At 51.3% G+C, this 18,092-nt stretch overlaps 1 protein-coding gene across 2 annotated transcripts in view; it reads right to left on the bottom strand.

Annotated features, from left to right (window-relative positions):
* Window positions 1-18,092, bottom strand: part of GRK5 (G protein-coupled receptor kinase 5) — a 203,971-nt gene that overhangs the window by 95,733 nt on the left and 90,146 nt on the right. The gene's annotated exons all lie outside the window — the stretch shown is intronic.

Below are 18,092 nucleotides of genomic sequence, written 5' to 3'. Positions count from 1 at the left end.
GCCCGGCAAGTGGTGACTCAGCTCTAAGGCAAGATGCGAGGAAGCCAGGAACCAAAAACGGGTCCTGTGTTGCCACAGGCCCAGAACTACTCCTCCTTGGCTCCTACCTAACCCACCACACACAAGAGACCACTGCTGGGGACTTCTAAGCTCCTCAACTAAGGCACCTCCTGGGCCCACGGTGCCTGGCCACCAAGCCAGCAGACCCAGATCCCTTCTCGTTTCCTGCCATCCTTAGCCTCCAGCCTACCCTGCCTGTCCCCCGGTGGGGCCTCGGTTTCCCCACTTGCAGAGTGAGGGGTGGGTGGGGCTCACACGGTACTGATGCCTCCCAGCTCTGACCTTCCATGGGTATCTTGTGAGTGCAAAAACTGGACTAGAACTCTGACCTCCAGCTCCTGGCGCTGGCATCACACCTGGTCATCATTCAAAGCCTCACTGACCAAATAAAGGAGCCCCAGGATGGGCCGGTGAGTTTGGTGGCCTCTGGGAGGGACTGAGCTTTCCACCCTGCTGCAAATCAAGGTGGTGTAGATCAGAGATGCTCCTGGAGAGACTCTCCACCCTCCAAAGAGGGACTGACAACCAAGGAGTCCCCCTCAGCAGGGGGCAGAAGCAGTGGCACCTCATCCACCCCACCCCACCACTCGTTCCTCCTTGGATCCCCACAGTTAAGTTTTCACACTCTGCAGCCAATGGCCCTGAGCAGGACCCTTGTCTCTGAGCCTCAGCGATGTCACCCATAAGATGGGGGTGAAGGGGACGCACCCAGCGCAGTAAGAACAAGGTGGGTGTCTATCCCCATTTGACAGGTGAGAAAACTGAGGCTTGGAGAGGGGCTCTCTGGGAACTCTCTGAACTTTGTGCTCAATTTTCCCACAAGATTGAAACTGCTCTAAAAAATAAAGTCCGTTCCTTGAAAACAAAACAAAGACTGAGAACTGGAGAGGTGGATGACTGGCTCAAGGCACAGAGCTGGTGAGTGGGAATCGAGCAGAATTTAGAACGTCTAGCTCCTGGCCCAGAACACTCTCCACTGCCTTCCCTTGCTGGTGCTGTCTCCAGGTCAGAGTCACGTCACCTGAGATCTGTGGAGGGAGGAGGGACACACGACAGCCAGCAGCCTGCCTCCAGGGCACACAGTCTGGTGATGGACACACACACACTCGGGCATACGTGCCCAAGTGCCAGGCTGAGGACAGTTCCCCCAACAGGAGGGACCCCCTGCAGACTCTTCTGGAAAGCTGGAGGGCAGCAGATAGCACAAGCCTGGTCTCCCTTCACATGAGCCAGGTGCCAGCTGTACCTCAGCCCTCAGGACTGAGCTGCCAACCAAAATGAAAAGGTTCCTGGTCACCATAACCGCACCTTGTGGCTCAGGTTGGGGAACGTGTCCAGCAGACAGCAAATCAGTCCAGTCTCCACGAGACTGCCTCCCTTCCATTCCCGGGAGAAAGATTCTAGCCAGTGCCCCCTGCTCAACCCTGAGAGGAGGCCCGGCCAGCGCTGTCCTCAAAGGAGACTGTTCTCGGGAGGGAAAAACAAGAAAGGCCGATGCATTCAGTTGAGCTTTCTGGTCAACTGGTTTCTCCAGTGCCTCAGCCAGGGCTTGGGGGTCAGGGGAGCAGGGAGGACCCCCAGTCCCTGTGAGGTTTCCCAGCAGGGCCCAGGAGCCAGCCAGCCCTCTCTGACGGCAGGTTGATGGTCAGCCAGGCAGCCTGTCAGTGGGTGGAGATGCCCCAGCCTTGTGGCTCCAGCCTGCACGTCCCAGAGAGACCTTAGGCCATTCCCAGGACAGAGGAGCTGGCACTGCCAGGACCCACAGACAGGCCTGAGGCTTGTCTGCAGTGTCCACAGCGGGGGAGCCAGCGCCAGGAGGACAGTGCTCATCCTCCGTAAACCTGGCCTCATGAGTCTCTTTCCTTCCTGTCCCAGGAAATGATAAATCTGACCCAGGAAATAACTGAAGCTAGTGCCAAAACCTTACAGACCACGGAGGGGTGAAAACGGGGCGGCCAGGTTGGTGGGTAACAACCCCAGGTCCAGGGAGGAACTGCCCGCAGCTGCACAGCATCTCCAGAGGACCTCTCCTTGGGTCCCTGGGCAACCACGCCCTCTCGCCATTCTCTCCTCCCTTGTTGATCCCCTTGCTAGCTCGCTGGTTTTGTGGACACCTTCTCAGCTCCCACAGGGACCCAGGCCCTGGAGAAGCGGCCAGACTTGCAAAGGCGCCGAAGGCATCATGCATCATCTAGGAAAACAGTCAGACACCCGAAGCCTAGTTCTGATCCTCCAGGGTGGAGGGGGAGGGTGGTTATTTTGGGCAGGGGTCCGCTGACATTGCAGGAAGCACCTGGCCAGGCAGAGAGGAGGACAGAGGATGTGGCCTGAGTAAAGGCCTAGAAACAGGAAAAAAACCCTGTTTACCGAGTTCCCCTGGGTGCTCAGCACCGGGCGGACTTCCAAATGTGCAGCCACATTAAATCCCCTGGCAACCCTCAAAAGTGTATGGTGTGGTCGCCACGTCTGTGGGTGAAGACCACCTCTCAGACAGGACTTGAGTCTAGCTCTGCCCCTTTCTGGTGTGTGATCTTGGGCAAGGGACTTCACTGCCACAAACCCCAGTTTCCTCATTCATCAAATGAGCTTGAAAATAATGCCTCCCTCATAGGGTTATGGGGTGTATGTAAAGCGGTAATGCAAAGTGTCAGGCACAGGACCTGGCACATAACAACCACCTGGTCAGTGAGACCTATCAGTATCATTATGATTTTTGTTCTGTCTCTGCAGCTCAGAGAGGTTAAGCAAATTGCTCAAAGACACACAGATCCTCAATAGAAGAGCAGGAATTTGACTTAAAAGGCCAAGTTGTTAACCATCAACCTGGTAGAGGTTTATCCAAGGGTATGAGAAGTCTGAAGGCTTCCAGGGATGGGGAGTTATGGTGAAAGGACCACGCTGGGTGGCTTCATATAGCAAACCAGAGACCAATTTTGGAGGCGCAGAAGACAGGCCAGAGGTAAGAGCCTCTGGGCTGTGTGGTTTGGACTTTGTCCCACAAGCAGCAGAAAACCCATTCACATCTGCTGGAAGTCTCAATTTTGATGTCTTCAGAAAAGTCACGAAGCTTCTGAGTGCTAAGAACAGCAAACAAGAAGGTCAGATTGGATGGGCAGGAAAAAGAAATGAGCCAGAAATAGAGGCCCACTGAAAAGGTGACTCACACTGGTCCAAGCAGGGTGATGCATGTCAAGGCAATGAGATGGAGAAGGGGGGCAGATCCAACCACCTGCGGACAGGAACTGGGAAGTTTCTCCCTGGCGAGGCTGGTAAAGCCCTTGCAGGAAACAGGAACCCGAGAGGCCGGGGGAAGGTTGGGAAGTTAACACAGCAGCAAGCAAGCCCAGCTGAGAACTATCCCTTTCATGTTAAAGCCAGCCAAGGACAGAAGGTGGCAAAAGACCCAAAAGAATGAGTCTCATGGCTGGCTGGCTGGAGGAGGTCAGGGGACTGTCGGAGTGGAGAGCTTCCTCTGCTTTCCACATCCACATTCTGACCCCCAGGCAGCTCTGGTCTGCGAACCCCACCTGGGACGTGCCTGAGGTCATGTCCCAGCCGGACCCTAGGCACATCACCGGCAAAGAGACGCCTACTGTGACATTCATGGCCATCTGCTGCCTTCTAAAAGGCCCTGCAGGTGATGAGGGAGGGAGGACAGACAGCAGGGGAGCGAGAAATCACCCCTGAAAAGAGGAGGGAGAGACAGGTGGGCAGCGGGAACAGCTGTTGGCTTGGAGACCTCACAGGTGATGTGACAGGCATCCCGTGACGCAGCGTCACAAAGAGAAACCAGCTCCCAGCCTGACACGGCAGGTGAGAGAAATTCGAGCCACTCCTGCCTCCTGTGGCGTTACCTGAGCCAGGGCATACCATCATCAGAAGTGGAGGCCATTTCTGACACATTCCAGGTCCTGGGCTGGGTACTTGAGAAACATTGTCTCATTTCTCCCTGGCACACAGTAGGTAAAGGATAAATATCTGGATGAATGAATCTCATATCGCCCAGAAAGCCCCGCCTGCTCCATCCACAGCCTCTCTTTGCTCCCCGCTCTCACCCTGAGAACGGCTGCAGGGCCTATCAGAGATGAACATTCAATGGCTCCTTACTTTCTGCAGGACAAAGACCTAACCTTTCAGGCTGGAGGCCTGGATGGTGTCTCTGGCCTGACTCAGCCTCTCTTAGACATTCTCCCTCATGATTTCTCTGCACAAACTCACCAAAGCAATGTCCCATGTTGTCCTACCTCCATGGGGAAACCACGGCCAACATGGTGGAAACCACAGCTGGCACGGCCTTGACTCAGGCCCAGTTTTGAAGCCAGGCTCTGCTTCTGTTCCGGAGCTCTGTAACTGAGCAATTTACTAATCTTTCTGAATCTCTGCATCTGCATCCATAAAGTAGAGGTGGGGAAAACGGCACCGGGACCACTGGGTTTTGTCATGCTTCGATGAGCGCGTATCTGTAAGGTAAGCAGCCTGGCCTGGTGCCTGGCCACGGTAAGTGCCCAGGAAATGCTTGCTGATTGGATATTGCTGATGATGCCAAACCTGTTGACCCCAAAAGTCTTCCTTTTCTTCTACCAACTCGGCTGGAAACTTCCCGTCCCACATAGATGTCTCTGCCCACCCCCCACCACCTCTGGGCACTTGGTACTGTGGGCATTGGACAGCTGTCCGCATTCACATGGCTGTTACCCAGCATCGTGTGTGTGCTTTCTGTCCCGACTCCCCAACTAGGGACAGATCCTTAAGGGACAGAGCGGACCTCACATCCCCCTGGGGACCCTCTGCTGAGCCTTGCCCAGAATGAAAGCTGGACACAGATTCATGGGTGGGATTGGCTATCACTCCATGTGTCTGAGTTGGTTGGGGCCCCTCCTGCCTGGAGGCAGAGGGATGGATGAGATGGCCTTTAAGGAGGGGCGTATTGGTGGGTAGCCATCCAGAAACTCTAAGTCTGCTGAGAGCTAGTAAACAGACATTCGAGGGCTAGCGGGAAAGGTTACAGGAAGGAAATGCATGGCCCAGCCCACGCTGCCAAGAGTCACTCCGGAAAACGGCTCCCCGGATCCCTGGCACAGAGTAAGGACTTAACAGATGAATGAACGAATGAATGAACAGATAAACTTAAAACCAGCAGGACCTGGCAACCACTGCCCAGGGAACCAAGAAACAAAGCTCTGAAAGGAATGGGCCTGTTGACAACAGTGATAATGAAGAGGAAGGTGACGAGGGAGCTGCCCATGAGCAACACACTGTGAGCCAGGCCCTGGACCGAGCCCTCCCCATGCATGTCTCCGTTTAATCCTTGCAACACTCCTATTCCCACTTTGCAGATAGACTGAGGATTAGGGAAGTTAAATCACTTGCCCCAAGCCACAGTCAGTAAGGAACTGAGAGTGGCTCAAACCCAGGTCCCTCTGATGCCAGAGCTCATGCTCTTCACTGTTGTCTCCACCCTAAATTGACAGAGCTGGTGAGCCCCTCAACAGCTTCGTTCCAGCTGACCTGCCTGAGGAACAAGCACAGTGCCTACAGCTGCTGGGCACTCCCAGAGTTGCTGACACCCAAGCCTGATGATGGAGTATTTTGGCAAAGCCATTCTCAGCACCTTGCTCTGCCCCAGGCTGGGCTCAGCCAAAGGTCTGGGGCAGCATTGCCTCCGTACCTATCTCTACCCACCAGTCATGCTCTGGCAGCCAGAGGGGCGTGGTATGACCGCCGTGCTGGCAGCACACACGCCTCTCTCGGACTCTCCCACACTGCCCCTTGAGTCAGTAGAGGGCCCATAAGGGAGAGAAAAGTGAGGTCACCGCCCTTGGGGGGTACAATTGGACATCTCTGTCCTAAACCATTTCTGATCACAGCAGCTACTTAAGAACTAACAAGGTGAATGCTGTTCTCTATCCACATTTCCAGGGATTTTTAAAAGAACTCACAGAGAAAAATTAGACCTATCAGCAATCAATCCAGCATTTGGGAAGATTAAGGCAAAACTATCCAAGCAGGGAGGAGGTTATAGCTCAGTGGTAGAGTGCATGCTTTGCAAGCACAAGGTCCTGGGTTCAATCCCTACTACCTCCATTGACCAAAAAATAAAAATAAAAAAATTTTAAAAATAAAATCAAGATTCTCAAAGGGCCTGGTGTGGTGGCAGGCAGATCCAGGCTCTACCCTGTGGTTAAGCGGAGGAAGAGACAAGTCACCAGACCGCCACAAGAGTGAGGACCAAACCCAGACTTGGTGGGGTCACCAGGGAAAGCTTCCTGGAGGAAGTGACCTGCAAGGTAGAAGACTGAAGATGAGTCGATTACCAGGCAGAGTTAGGGAAGTGTGGCAGGCAAAGGCTTGGAGAAGGGGGGAAACAAAAATGAAAGGCTGAGTCTGGGATGGGTAAGTGGGAGTGAAACTGGAGCAGTAAGGAAGGGCAGGTAAGGCGGGGTCTGGTCGGCTTTGATAAGACCTTCTGGCTCCATCCTGACCACAGTGGAAAGCTATTGAAGCAGGGTGGGTCACATGGTCAGAAGAATGTTTTAGAAAGAGCCTCTTGGCAGCTACGTAGTGCTTGGTAGGAAACAAGTGAGCCTGCAGGGAGTCAGGAGCAATACCAGAGTTCAGGCAGGTGAAGGTAGCGGCCAGGATAAGAAGAACGGTGGGGATGGGGAAAGAGGGGCTGCCCCCAAGAAATATTATGGAGGCAGAGTTACCTGGAACTGGAGAGGGACTGGCTGTGTGCACTGGACAGGGGCGGGGGTGACAGGGCAGAGGGAAAGGGAGGCTCCCAGGTCTCTGGGCAGCCAGGTGGGGAATGGTGACTGTCCCCAAGATCAGACACACAGCGAGGTTTAGAAGAAAAGGTCACATGACCACGTTGAAAATGGCCAGCAACAATTTGTAGAGCTCACTGTAAAGCATTTTCTACTAGTAACTCCACTGGCCACTTGGATTACTGGATTCCCATTTTAAAGATGGGCAAGTTGAGGTTAAGTGATTTTTCCCAAGGCCACAGATCCAAGGAGTAGCATAGCAACCTGGGTCTTCAGCCTCTCAGTCTAGTGGGGATTCTACCACCATATATTTCAACTTAAAATGGCACCTGACTTCTGGTCAGGGAAACAAGATAGCTGGTACAATTCTCTCTCTTGAAGCAGAACAAACTATGAAAGGGCCACAGACCAAAATGTTAACAGTAGTTAATGGCAATTTTTATTTTCCTCTTTTGAGATATTTTTTGGAAATTTCATTGGTGGGTTTATGTTATTTTTTGTTTTGTTTTTGGAGGGGGAGATAATTAGGTTTATTTATTTATTTTAATTTTTTTTTCAGTGGAGTTACTGGGGATTGAACCCAGGACCTCATGCATGCTAAACATGGCCTCTACCACTGAGCTATACCCTCTCCCCCACACTATTTTTGTAAAGAGAAAAAGAACTGAAAGATAATTTTAAAAATAACTTTCAAAGACGATGCAAGGACAGCACAGCTGTGAAACAGAAAAAACAAACAAACAAAACGAACAAAAAGCAACACCTGATTGACGTGTTTCTCGACTTTGCATTTTCCTTTCTGACACTGGCTGGAAGGGCCCACAGCTGGAGTCAGCAGGCGCTCGTGCCCACAGCAGCTCTTTAGGGGATACATTTTTTTGTTGTTGTTCTTTTTTTTTTTTTAATTTGAAAGTTTATATTGGCCCCAAATATTCCTCCGCCCACATTTTTTCATCTCACTCCCTCTTGGGTGCTAGCTCTGGGGTACTCGGAACAAGGGGTGTTTAATGCGCTGAGACAGACGCTCGGGCAATGCTGCCAAGGTGCTGCTGAACAGACGGAGCCCGGGAAATAAATTCCGTAAATAGAGTCTGGGCAGAGACCACGAGGAGTGTTGTCCCAGTGTCTCTTTATGGGGCAGAACTCTGTCATGCCCAGGCTGCTGCGGGTCGGCTGGCCCCTTGTGCTGGTTTGAGATCCCCGTTGCTGCATAAACTAGCTTGTTTTTTCCCATTTTTCAGCAACAGGCCTTAAAGCAGACAGCAAAGCCCTTCTCAGGGCTGCGCCTGCAATGAACTGGGGCTGGCAAGCAGGGCCGAGGTGCTCACCAAACCTCGCTGGCTTTGTCCATCCACGGCACATTTCAGGCTAATGGCGTCTGCAGATGCAAGAATGAGCTGGGAATGGAACATTCCAGAGGAAGTAAAGGAGGCAGAGGCCACAGCACAGGCTGCAGGTTTAGCTGAATGTGTCTGCCTTCAAAAAGACAGTGTGGGCTTTCTCACCTCTGAGCCAGAGATCGCAATGTCACAATGAGATACAAAGATGTTCATCTGAATGCTAATTATAATGGCAAAAACCAGAGGACCAAAAACAAAACAAAACAAAACAAAACAAAACCCAAAATACAACATATACATGGGATAGAGAGGAAGCCTTTAAAAATCAGGTTCATGCCAGGCTAAGGGGCGAGGGCTTATTTTCAAGATAACTTAAAGGAAGAATCCGCCCTCAGGAAATAAATAAGCAGTAGGTGGGGACAGACTAGGGGCCTGGACGGATGCTGGGAGGAAGGCAAGAGGCTAGTTCCCCATTGTCCACCGGAGTATGTATTCACCCCTCCGGACAGCCCATGGGAACGGGAATTTTGTGTTTTGTTCACTGATGTATCCCCAGTGCCTGACACTCAATAAATACGCATCAAATGGAAAAACATAAATCACTTTTATAGAGGATTTTAACGATGTGGGAAAATATTTTTGAAATTATATTAAGAAAAAAAGTTATGAAACGAAACCATAGTATGTGCAACACAACACTGTAAATCAACCATACTTCAATTTAAAAATAAAAAAGAAGAAAGGGGGGGAAAAAAACCCGTGGTATGTGCAGAGAGGAAAAAAAGCTAGAAGGAACTAGATGTATGTGTTAAGCGTGTCTATAGCTAACTGGTAAAGTTGTGGGTGGCCTTTCATGAAAGTTTTCTTATGTTTTTTAGCAAAGCAATTTACCAATTACACTTACTTGAACAATAACAATAAAAAGAGGGAACAAAAAAGCACCATGCCACATGCTTTGGAAAGCAGTAAATCCTCCCCAGGACATTCCTGTGGCCTCTGGGGAAGAGGTCAGCCTGGGCCTGCAGGGGTTAACCTCGAGCAGGGTGGGGAAGGAGGCAAGGGTCCAGCCCCAGACCTGGTGGGAATCGGGATCCTCTGGCCCCTTGAACTTGAACTCCACACAGATCATGTGAGAAGGTGGATACTAGGGGTTGGATTGTGATTCCCCTCAAAAGATATGCTGGAGCTCCACTTAACCTCTAGGACCTCAGAATGTGATCTTATTTGAAAACAGGGTCTTGACAGGGGTAATCAAGTTAACGTGAGGTTATTAGGGTTAACTCAAATCCAATGAAAGACTCCTATAACTGGCGTCCTTACAAAAGGGGGAAATTCGGACACGCACAGACACATGCATGTGCATGTGCGCACGCGCACACACACACACACACGAGAATGCCATGTGAGGATGAAAACAAGGTTAGAGTGACGCTTCTACAAACCAAGGAATGCTGCAAATTGCCAGCAACCACGAGAAGCTAGGAGGAAGGCCTGGGGCAGATTCTCCCTCACAGTGTTCAGAAAGAAACAACACTGCAGACACCTTGATCTTGGACTTCCAGCCTCCAAAACTGGAAGCCTGTAAATTTCCGCTGTGTAAGCTCCCCAGTCTGTGGCATCTGGCTCCGGCAGCCTGAGCTGACTAAGACAGGGAGGGAAGGTGCCTGCCTTGGAGTCAGGCCACAGGGAGACCCTGGCAAGTCACTTGGCTCTCTGGGACATAGTTTACTTATCTGGAAAATGGGAGACCTGGCCTAGAGCAGTGGGTTTCAAACTCTGTTTTAATTCTGAAATAAAATCTTACACAGAAGACCAAATATAAAAGGTAAAAAGAAACCCTGCTCAGGTAGAAGCCTCCGCTGGATCGCTGCTGCTCCCTGCAGAGCAGCCTTTGAGAATCACAATTTCAGATCATCTGCAAAATCCTTACCAGTGCTCCATTCTAAGAATCTCCAAACATGAAACCCACCAACTGTGATCACCGAGCATCATCCTGCTTGTACCCAAGGTCAGGCTGGACACCAAGGATCCAGCCCTTGCCTTCAAGTGGCTGCTGATCTTGGTGGAGAGGTGAGACTAACACCCAGCAAACTGTGGGACTGACCAGGCCACCCTCTCCCTGCTGAGAGCTACAGCTGCAGACAGGTCACCTGATGTTCTAAATCTGCCACATCTAAATTTATCTTGCCCTCCAAGGACGAGCAGATGCTGTGCCTTATCGGAGTGTGGCAAGTGGCAGAACGACAGACGTGACGCGCCCTTATCACCCCAAGGACATGAATGACGTCTGCAGAAAGACTTGGTTTCCCTGACGATGAAATCAAGAGCTTGCGTGCCAGCCTGGCAGGCCTGAAGGGGACCAGGTCACACAGGCCCTTGGGTGGGGTTGGACCTGCCCCAGGAGCCCAGATTCCTTTCCAGGCCCTAACATGTGCCTGCCAATGCCAGGAAACCTGTAGAGCTTGAGTTGGGGGAAGCAGAAAGGGAGGCTGTTTGCAGCACGGGCCAGTCCCTGTCACATCTCTGGGAAAGGACCCAAGCTACCCACTCCACTCAGTGAACACCGACAATGTGCTGGCAGGAGACCACCGGGGGCTGGATGAGGGGACACTGCCAGTCAGAGCGCAAGGCTGAGCAGCCCAGGAGGAGACTGGAGACCCCAGGGAGGGGCTTCAGGGTCAGACTGAGTGGATCCAGGCCTAGGCTTCCCTCCAAACCCTTGCAGGACTGAAAGCCCTGAGACCCCACCTGCTGAAGGCTGCAGGATGGTCTCCTGCTGCCAGCATCCCAGAAGAACTGGGCAGAAGCCCCTCAGCTACAGTTCTGCAGGGTGTGTAAAGATGGTGAGACTCTGACCTTCCCGTTGGAGCCCACAGACTCATCAAGGGGACACAAAATCAACCAGAAGAGAGGGAAATGGCATCACCATCCCCACAGCCCCACTGTGAAACCAGGCAGCAGATCCAGTCTCTCTTCACTCAACTTTTACTCACACGTATAACTTGCCAATTCATTCTCCTTTTTTAAAAAATCACCTTACAGATAAACCTAATGCCCTCTCTGACCTCCATGCCTTCCCCAGGGGTAACCATTGTTAGGACTCTGGGGTGCGATCTTCATTGGCAAATGTCCATACGTCCTTGCAAAGAAACCTACCAGGCCAGGGGTCTGGGCACAGTGTGACACCATCAGCTTCCCCAGGTGAGCTGTGGGGCCAAGAGGAGGAAGGAAGTCTAAGGACTGCAGGAATCAGGGTGGCCTCCAGGAAGGGGAGGCTAGAGGCAGGGGTTCAAGAATGGGTAGAATTCAAATGATCCCAAGGCAGGGGTCCCTGGGGCACTGGAGCTATGTGATGTCAGCACAGAAGCAGCCAGCCCCATTCATCATTTGTAGCCAATTCAGCTTCTTTGGGAAATTCCAAAGCCTGCCCCCCAAGGACCTTCAACCTTCACCCTACACCACTAGCACCATGATGATGATGACGACAGTGGTGGCATGTGTGAGGCACTCTGCCAGCCCTCCCAGTGGTTCTACCAGGTTGGTATTAGCGTCTCCCATTTTATAGACAAAGAAACTGCAACCCAGAGAAATTAAGCAACTTGCCCAATGTCACACACCTGGGAGCAGCAGAACAACCGTTTCACTCATTGCCAATGACCAAAGTCCTTCCACAAGACTGCACGCTTCTGTGGCCAACGGTACGACTCCCGTGCCTGCAACAATGCTGAGCACATAGTAGGGGCTCAACAAGTATTTGCAGGCTGATTTCCTGTTTAAAGACCATGAGCAGTGCTGAGTGCAGAGTCAAGTACGAGGCTGGTTCAAGGCAGTCTTCACATTGTTACAGTATTTTAGTGTTTCTTCTTTGAGGTTAAAATTCTACATTTTCTTTTAGGAAATCCCCCAGAGCCTAGGGCTTCTGCTCCTGGAAAGAGTTAAGACTTGAGCAAGAGGCTCTCCCACAAGGCAAAGGAAATCTCTCCCGTCCAGTCTGTCCACAAGGATACAGGGCAGGGCAGCAACTACTTTCTGTGAACAGCCTCCTGGTAAACGTCAGCCCCGCCAGGGGGTGGGCAGGGGGCCTTGATTTATTATATAGCTTTTGGACAGTTCCTACAGAAATATTGCCAAATGGTGGAATAATCAACTCTTTCACTCAAACCCCCTCATGCCTTTTTTTTTAATGAAAGAATAAAGTACGCAATGAGCCTGAGCTAAATAAATAAAAATGCCACACTTTTTGCCCAACAGAACTTTCTGCGTCACTGAGAAATATTTGCAGACCTCAACAATCTTTTATCTTCACAATGATGTTCCAGCCTTCCAAATTTTGGATGTTCTGAGAACCTCTTTGATTTGGGCCCTCTAATTACCTTATGTGAACAATTAGCTCACTAACTAATGCCATTGTTGGGTGTTCCATCAAGCAGATATTAGAGAACACTTCTTCCTCCTATGGTCTGTCTGCTCTCCATCAAGACCGTGTCAAATCAGCTACTCATGTCTGGGGCCCACACTGGAAGTAGATGTACATGGCAAGGAAGCTCTGTCTTAATACTCATTGCTGCCAATCACAGTTATGGTTTCCAGGCAGGGGAGGAGGGCAGTATCCATTCAGCCACTTTATCCATCCATCATCCACCCATCCATCCACTCACTGTGCCAGCCAAGGAGACCCCCCCCAAGATGGAGAAGATGTGGTCCTTGCCCCCAGGGAGCTCACACAAAGAGATGCCCTGGGAGGCTCAGAGTGATGCCACTTCCTCCAGGGTACTTCCTGATCAGTGGAAGACCCTGGACACGGCTCTCTAGCTCAGCAAATTGTCCCTCCATCATGGTACTTTCTCAACTTATCACTCCCTTATTTCCACCAGTCTCCTGGGTGCAGCCATGAATAAGCTCCAGCAGGGGAGGCGGGCAGGAATCAAGTCTCTCTCCCCAGTGGGTGGCATATCATAAGTGCTCAATAGACACTTGTTGAATAAACAAATGAACATGCACCCACACTCAGGAGATAAAGGAAAGAAAGAGGCAGACAGAAATGTTTACTCCTCTGAGTGCCTAATGAGACTCCCTGCTTTGGGTGCTGGCTGGGGGCTGATGCCAAATACGTTTATGAGTCAACATGATGCTGGGGAGTGGAGAGCTGTCCACCCTCCAGGGGCCTGGACTATCCCAGGCAGGTCACTTCTCCTCTTGGAGACTAAAGGGCTCTGAAATTCAAATCTGAAGTGGGTGGTTGGATAGGAAGCTCCTTGAGCTGAGAATTCTGTAAACACCTAACATCACTGTGAGAATTACTCAAACTGCAGCCTCAGGACAGACTGGCCTGGGCCAGGAGCCACCAGCTAAGTGGACTTGAGACTGCGGCCCCAGTCTCGTAACAGCGCCAAGCTTCCTCATCTATCTAGTAAGGAGTGGGGGATGGGAGTGTTAAAGCAGATGCTTTCCGAGGTGCCTCCTAAATCCAAACTTTTATGACTTTAAGTATAAACCGTTGGCTAAGATTAAATTTGGCTATGGCAAGCACGTGTCACAAATTTTCTAAACAGAGCGCTAATTTCCAATATTTCACTTTATTCATTCCTTCATTCACTCACCAATATTTAAAGAACCCCTGTTGTGTGCCAGGCACTGTTTTAATGGAGAACCACACAAGACACAGTCACTACTGTCATGGGACATCCAGTCTAGGGAGGGAGAGAAAAAAACACACAGGTCAATAACTAAACAAAAGATGACTGCAGATAGGGTTATGGGCAAAGAACATTAGTAAACAGCAGAACATGAAAGACAGCAATTAGAGGAGAGTATGTTTCCTTTCCAAAGGCTGGTTGGGAGGGTTTCTCTATGGAGGTGATATCTGAGCTGAGACCTAAAGGCCACCTGGGAAAAAGTGTGGGGAAGAGCATTCCAGGCAGAGGGAATAGCAGGTGCGAAGGTTCCAGGCTCGAGACAAGCTTGGGGTATTCAAACAAGAAGGCAACCAGCACAGCAAAGTGAATGGAGGAGGGAGGGACTGAGATGGAGGCGAGGACCAGCTCATGTGGAGCAGAGTAGGAAGGTCACTGCCAAGAGGTCCATGGATAGGATTTAGGGGGTCCATGAACTTGGATGGAGAAAAGTGTCATCTCTCTTTTCACCAGTCTCTAACTGGAAGTGAGCACTACTTCCTTTCATCATGAATGTAGACAACAACGCACAATTACGTTAGCAGTGCCTGGGACTCGTCAACAACAGAAATCTCAGATGCATTCACATCACTCTGTTGCAGATATCTGGAAATACCACTTACGCTCGTCACTAACTCAAAATGACAGTAACTACTAGACCAGCTGCTGGAACTTATAAAAGTATAACAAAGAAGCACAGATACTTCAGTATCATAAAGTTTAAAAGTATCTAATAACTATCTGAAAAGAACTGGTTTCCTTTGTAAACCCTACGTGTTTTATCGTATGTACGTAAAAGCATTATTCTGAGAAGTGATCCCTGGGCTTCACACAATGGCCAAAGTGCTCATGAGCCACGGTAAGAAGTTGCTGTTTTATTCCAGGTGGGAGGGAGGATGCTGCAGTGGTTTCAGTAGGGGATTCACAGGGTGCCGTTTTCATTTTTTAAAATCCCCGGGCTGCTGGGGGAGATGGCCTGTGGTTCTCAGTGCAGTGCTGAGGGGGAGGCGTCCCTGGGTCCCCAGGGGCTCCATCCTTCCCTCTGATCAAGAGCCTTCCCACGTGGCCCTGTGGGCCCAAAAGGGCCTTGACACCTTGGCCCAAAGCCTGCCCCGGGACATCCTCCCAAATAGCTTTAGAAAGTGAGCTCATGCATCCACAAGAAAAATAAATGCGGCATTTGCCACTGTTTGGTTTGTGTATTGGTCTAGAAAAGAAATGAGATTTTTATTTAAGAAAGCCTTCCAGCAGGACCCCAGCAGAGGCTGGGCAAACACCAGGGCGACGGACTGTAAACACACGGGAAGCCCGGAGCGCTGGGGCCCGTCGCCGCGAGCTGCAGCCCCCGGGTTTATGGCGGCCTTCCTGTTTTCCCCGGCCCCTCTGCACACTGCCCTCACACACAGAGTCTTTTCAATGCCCTCTAGAAGAACAGAAGAATTCATTTTCACACGCCAGCACGCACGTTTCTCACACCCTCCCAGGGGATTGGACCCTGCCAAGTGGCCCGTTTATGGACCTAGCTGGACAGAAGGGGATGGGGCCCATGGGGTGGGCGCCACAGATGGAGGAAAGCCCAGAGGCGAACGCTATGCTCCTGGGTCCCCCAGACCGGAAGTGAGCGGGTGAGGCCAGGCCAGCTGGAAGGGGAGGGGCATCTTCTGGGGCCATGCCTGGAGCCTCATGGGGAGCAGGGCTAGAGCAGGGGCCCTGAGAGTAGAGGGGCAGGGGAACGAAACCCCACAGGGCCCGCTCACCTCAAAGCATCAGAATCTGTGTGTCAAAGAGGAAGGGTGCACTGGGTCTCTAAATCTGGAACTAGGTTCAGTGAGAAGGCAGGCAGAAAGTGAGGCCTTCACACTGCTGGCATGAACTGTGTCAGAAGAGGGACAGTTCTGGAAGGGCCAGCTGCACCAACTGCCCAGGCCAGCTCAGCTGCCCCTTCCCCAGGCCTTTGGATAGGGGGACAACAGGCTTTTTTTTATTCCTTTCTTTTTGAGGAGGGGTCCTTTTTGTTTGTACCCCTTGGCATTTCTGGTGGCGAGTTTCTCCAGCGCGTGGTTGTGGTCCCTGGGATATAAGGGAGACAACAAAGAAAACCCAGGAGCTCAATGGCACATCATTCTTCCCACCCTCGAGTCTCGCTTCTCCTTCCACCTTCCATAATCTTCTTTTTTGGGATTCGGTGGGGTGGCCTTTTTTTTGGGAAGGGAGAGGTAATTAGGTTTATTTATTTATTTATTTTTAACAGAGGTTCTGGAGGTTGAACCGAGGACCTTGTGCATGCTAAGTGTGTGCTCTACCACTGAGCTACATACCCTCCCCACCCAGTATCTTCTATTTGCTTTACACGCACGCGATGACCAGAGCTCTGGACCACCTTTGGCGGGAGGGATAGGGAACAACATATCTACTCCATCTTGTCTGGAACAGGAAGACCTATGTTTCGTGTTTGTGTTTTCTATTGCTAAGAAACACATGAATCACTACAGCAAAATATTAAATGTCTTTAATCCAGATGGCAGATACACAAATGTTCCTCGTATTACTCTCAGTACTATTCCATTTATTTAAAATGCTGTGTTCACTCAGTCACACGACTTCATTCATTCTTCCCTTCATTCATTCGTCCAACTACTGTGCACCTGCTGCAAGCAGACACCAGGCACAGAGATGGATTTAAAAGATCCTTCCTGAATAGCCTCTCACACTTGAGGGGCAAACAGACATCCAATAATAGCTGGGCTTGGGGGAGGTGTTGCTCTGACAGAAGGGGACAGGATGCTTTAAAAGACCCTGGCCGGGAGCTAATTTAAATTCTCCTGCAGACCTGGCTGTGCCCACGGAGTACTCTGGCACCACCACCTGCAGGCAGTTAACCTGAAGGCCGAGAAGCAAACAGGCCCCACAGGCAGGGCCCCCCCAGGTGAGCCTGGCCCTCATGCAGTCACCCCGCCTCTCTGCACAGCTTTCCTCTCTGGCGGCTCCTGTCCTCCTACTTCAAGCTCTCTCTTCCAAATCAACACCTCAGCAGGCCTCTTGGATCAGCCCTTCAGCTCTGAGGTTGACTGGGAGCCATTCCCTGGGGCCCGCTGGGCTCAGTGTCCAGGAAAGGCATCTGGTAGCTGGTGAACTTGTCGCACGGGAGGAAGAGGATGGAGAAGGGGGCTTGACCCCCCCGGGGATAGCGAAGACCACAGCATCTGAGGCCACCCATTCCCACCCCTAGGCCCTACTCTCTCCACGCCTAAATTAGCATGAAGAACAAAATGACCCCAGGAAGGTAATGGCCAGAATCAGGGGGGGCTCTCCCTCCTCTATGCTCCCTGTAGGCCACTTGTGAGTTGTCAGTGGCCAAACCCTTCCCCACATTCTCCCAGCCCCAAGGATGAGCTCACCTTCTCTCCCATCCTTCCCATGTGCCTCCAGATCTTGGGGAGATGTGTATCGAACACCCAACACAGGAGGGGACCAGCAAAGTGAGAGCTGTTGTGCATTCCAGAAAGAAAGTCGAGTGCTAAGGGGAGTGGGTCCCTGGCTCCAGCAAAGCCCTTTATACACGTGGTCTCATATGACTGGGTTCATGATCACCATTTTCAGCTGAGGAAACTGAGGCTCAGCAAGATTAAGGAGCTTGTCAGGTGGCTGGGAGAGAGGGTGGGATTTGAACCCAAGTCTCCCTGGACCCAGAGGCCCTGATCTCTTAGGCCAACTCTACTCTTGGCCCCAGGAACATCGTGGGAATTCCAACCTGAGGTTTTAAGGATGGAGGGTGGGTTTGAGGACATCCCCATCCCTGAGCACTCTACCACTTCCCTGCTTACATCTGCCTTCAAGGGGTGCACAGGGCTTCTTTTATTTCATAAACGCCAATTAAGGGAGCTCCTCCTCCATGCTGGGCACATGGGGCGCACAGAGTGAACAGTCATCATCTGTTGTCACAGCACAACAAAAGAATCTGGAGGGGGTGCCCCAGGGCGAGAACTGAGCAGGTCTGGTCCCGCATGTAGGTCCCGCCTGGCCTGGGAAACTGGCGGAGGCCAGGCCATGTGGAGAAGCCATTCAGAACAGCTAAATGGTTCTGAGAGGCCTCATGTTCCTTAGCAGGCACAGGGCATTTCACCCAAAGCCCCCGGCAGAAGCTGCAAGAACAGCTGGGCCTGCAGAGTTCTGGGTAACAGGGCCATCCTGTGTCCATGCTGCACAGATCTGAGTATAATAAAAAGAGCTTGGCCTGTCTATGACCTCCAGCA

Source organism: Camelus dromedarius, chromosome 8 (genome assembly GCF_036321535.1).
Source record: "Camelus dromedarius isolate mCamDro1 chromosome 8, mCamDro1.pat, whole genome shotgun sequence".
Taxonomy (NCBI): Eukaryota; Metazoa; Chordata; class Mammalia; order Artiodactyla; family Camelidae; genus Camelus; species Camelus dromedarius.
Note: the sequence above shows the minus strand (reverse complement) of the source record. Positions and strands in the feature narration are given on the sequence as shown.